Source organism: Octodon degus, unplaced genomic scaffold, assembly GCF_000260255.1.
Source record: "Octodon degus isolate 3935 unplaced genomic scaffold, OctDeg1.0 scaffold00091, whole genome shotgun sequence".
In the NCBI taxonomy this organism is placed as follows: Eukaryota; Metazoa; Chordata; class Mammalia; order Rodentia; family Octodontidae; genus Octodon; species Octodon degus.
In genome coordinates, this window is record NW_004524667.1 from 5985345 (window position 1) to 5989609 (window position 4265).

The 4265-nt window shown below is 43.3% G+C and overlaps 1 protein-coding gene across 2 annotated transcripts in view; it reads right to left on the bottom strand.

The window, feature by feature from the left end:
* The window catches only part of Slco5a1 (solute carrier organic anion transporter family member 5A1), a 235849-nt gene that overhangs the window by 148355 nt on the left and 83229 nt on the right, over window positions 1–4265 (bottom strand). The gene's annotated exons all lie outside the window — the stretch shown is intronic.

Sequence of the window (4265 nt, forward strand, 5' to 3'; positions counted from 1 at the left end):
AGAGAAGGGTTGTCTGTCTGTCTGCAGGACCACACGCGTGATGATGCCTGGCTTTTTAGAAATGGGCAGCTTACCCTCGTTGACCCTCTAGATCTCACTCAACATACTCCACATCACAGTACCCTGAACCCCTCCTTCCCTGGGCCTCTCCCATCGCCCCACAGGGTACCGGGCAGTAGAGGAAAGTGAGGGTCTGTGCCTTGTAGTTGCACAATAACCCGTCTTTGTGTCTTGTCTTTACTACTCACTAACTCAGAAAGCTTGGGAAGATTGCTTTGTTTTTCCACATTTGACCTCTCATCTGAAAAGGGTGATACAGAGAACATTCAGAGAACTATAAGTAGTTTCTTAAGCCCTCAAATTTAAATAAGATGATGGCTAGAAGAGACCTAATGAAATGCTACCCCTAAACCCATAATTAATTCATGGTACAAATTCTGATTGTGTACATCGGCCCTCAGCCTTCTGCCCAGCCTGCCCGCAAACACTGGCCAGAAAATGCATGCAAACATAAAAAAATTCATTCTTGAAGCCTAAAGTAAGAGCACGTAACAGAAGAAGAGAAAGAATTACAGCAAGCCAGCAAAAATAATATGAAATTTTGGGATCGATTCAAAGCAGAGCAAATCAGCCTGCGTTCTTCCCTCGTTTCTAGCAGCATTGGCTGGCACACGATGCAGTGACGGCTGGGAGGGCATCGCTAAGAAAGACCCAGAAAGGAGAGAAGACAGTGAGTGTCCTGTACTGGGAAAGGACGCAAAAGGAATAGCTGACACTGGGGGGGCAAGCCATCTAAATCTCCCTTATTGAGCCTTACACGGAATGCTCGCTAAGGAGGTACCACTCAATATGTCGGTTAAGAGCTCTGCCCTGGAATCAGTTTCTTATCCCAGTCCTCACTGACTGACTCTTCAAGGAATTCAACTCCCTGATCATCAATTTCCTCTCCTGCAGGATGGGAATAACATTAGTGACGACATATGGTTGCTAAGGTCGCAATGAGAAGTTCGTAAAGCTCTCAGGATAATGCCTGATGGACAGCAAAAGCGAGGCCATCTTGGTGTTCCTCAGGCACCCATTCCCTCCCTCAGCACAGACTGACTGAAAGCTCAACACTGCTGCTAGGCACCGTCCTGGATAACTATGCCTTTACTCGGAGAAGGAATCTATTACAATTGGGCTACTCAGTGAACAATTCCATTTCATTTTTAAATGGACCTCTTTTAGAGTTCTATATCGATCACCTTTACCATTTACACAGTGACTGCTGAGCAAACAAAATGGATAACACTACTTGACCACTGATTAAACTCAAAGGAAATAACAGCCTCCCCTGGACAGCAGGAGCAGGAACCATGTATAAGTTTGTTCGTTGCTCACACTGATTCTTTGACATAGACACTGTAACCTCCTTTTATGTCTTTAAAAAACAACAGGAGCGGGGCTGGCGAGATGGCTCAGTGGTCTAAAGCACCTACTTGGAACAAGCTTGGCAAAGCACAGGGACCGTGGTTCGATCCCCCAGCACCACATGCCAGCCAGCCCCGCCCCCTGGTGGGCTGAGCTGGCCACACACACACACATACACTAAATAAATAAATAAACGTTTAAAAAAAAAACAACAGGAGCACATAGAAACAATTTCCACAAGGTCCCCATGGCTTCTAGATGCTCCCCATGGCTTCTAGATGCACTCTAAGGGACAGCTCAGCGTTACGGCCTACACTCTAAATGGCTCCATGTTGCTGCCAGTGGGATTAATGCTTGCTAGAAAATACTAAAGTGGGCACACAGAGCTCTTAGGAGACTAACGCTCCTTCCTTCTCCCCGCCAGAGGCGCTTCTCGTCTCTCCATCCAGATGCTGCCCTTATCACTGTATCCTTCCCAGGATATCTGCATACAGCAGTAATATGTGTTGCATATTCATACATACATTTTAGTAATTTAATTTTCTAATGATGAAAAAAGTCTCAACTCTGACCTATTTCAGAACTGCAAAGAAAAAAGCTGAATCTGAGATGAATACATATTTCTCAAATGAAGAAATAAAAAAAGACAAATAGGGGGCCGGGGAGATGGCTCAGTGGAATAAGCGCTTCCCTGGCAAGTGCAAGGGCCTGAGTTCAATGCCCGGTTCCACCCAAATAAAAAAAAGACAAATACATGAAAAAATGTTCAACATCACTGGTTGAGAGATGCAAATTACAACAATGCTGAGACTCTCACTCCAGAGAGAATGGCTATCATCAAGAAATCAACCAATAACAAATGCTGGAGGGACTGTGGGGAAAAAGGAACGCTTCTCCACTGTTGGTTGGGAGTACAGATTGTTATAACCACTGTGGACATCAATGTGGGCAATTCCCTCAAAAACGAGGATTTGAGGTCCCATTTGACCCAGCTATTCCCCTTCTGAGTATCTTCCCAGAAGAATTAAAAACATTATAGTACAGTGATATATGTTCACCCATGCTTATAATAGCGTAATTTGTAATAGCTAAATCTTGAAAACAACCCAAATGCCCATCAACCAAGGAATGGATAAAAAAGATGTTTTTAAAATACAATGGAGTGCTACACAGCCATAAAGAAGGATAAACTTGAGACATTTCTAGGTAAATGGATGCACCTCTAGACCATACTTTTAAGTGAAATGAATCAGACACACATGGGTAAATATTGCACTGTCTCCCTGGTGTAAGAAACTGAAAAAGGGGGCTGGTGAGATGGCTCAGTGGTCTAAAGCACCTACTTAGAACAAGCATAGCAAAGCACAGGGACCGCGGTTAATCCCCCAGCACCACATGCCAGCCAGCCCCGCCCCCTGGTGGGCTGAGCTGGCCACACACACACACACACACACACACACATAAATAAATAAATAAATAAATAAAAGAAATGAATAAAACAGAGATTACTAAAAAAGAAAAAAGAAACTGAAAAAGTAAATAAAGTCCAAAATGTACAATAGATATGGTGAAAAAGGAAGAAATTCTTCAAAACAAGAAAAACTAGGGAGAAGAAGGGGGAAAAGGAAGAAAGAAAAGATAAAAACTATAAAAGAAGGATAAAGTAGAAACAAGGCTTTGTAAATAAGGAAGTGAAAAGGGGCTGAGCATCGGGACAAGACTGAAAATGAAGAGGAGTCAACACATATCATTTATAGACTCACATTTCCTATGATTATTATGATCATCATGTATATCTAAGTTGCACCAATAAACTCAATAAATTTTTTAAAAAAGATGAGAGAAAAAAATTTCACTATCAGTCAAAAATTTAAAAATCCTGCATTAGGTTCAGCTTAGCCCTCAGTCCACCCACGGGGGGACATTACTGCCTAGGGTACCCCTTCTTGCTCATGCCCTTCACCAAAACCCAAGTCAAATGTCTTTTCCTATATAAAGCCTGGTTTTGCCACCTGAAAAAAAAAAAAAAATCCTGCATTATTCCCCTCTCACTGGTAGGAGACTCCTTTTGGTATGACTTGAAAAATCATCTGAATTGTCTGAATCTCAGCACTTCCAGTGAGAATTATTATGAAAGTAAAAGATTTTATAAAGATCAACTAATACTTGTCAGCTGTCTTGGAGTAGTGGCAAACCCTTCTACCAAGCCCAGAGTTATGCAGTCACTATAATATAACAGAGAAAACAAAGTACTCTAGGAGGCTCCTTAGAAAGTCATTACCTCCTCGACATGTGTAACCCTAAATGGGAGCATTCCCTTAGCCAGACACTGAAACGTCTTACCCGCACATGCTTAGTAGTATCCGTGGCAGGATACTAATGAAGTCAGGACCCCAGTATTTTGAGTAAGAGCCTTTGCAGCCATGAAGAAATCACTCATTATGCTCAAGTTCAGGGCTGGGAAGAACTCGAGCTTAGCCCTAGCTACTCATGGTAAGTAGCAGCCAAAGCCAAGTTCTCCTGAGTTCTCACATGACTTATTCAGCAGAATGGTTAAGGTCCAGCAAACGAGAGAACATCTACCTCTCTAGCACACAAAAATGGGGAAACAAAATATTGCCGAAAAGTAGGGCCAGTAAGATGCCTCAGCGAACTAAGTGCCTGCTTAGGCAAGCACAGGGACCGGGGTTTGATCCCCAGAACCACATGTCACACTGGCCTGGTGCCCCGCCAGCCACCAAGACCAGGCGTGGTGGTGCAGGCCTGTTTTCCCTGTTCTGGAGAGCCTGGAAACAGGAGGATCACTAGAGTCTGAGCTTCATAGTGAGACCCTGTACCAAATATAGAAGAAGAAA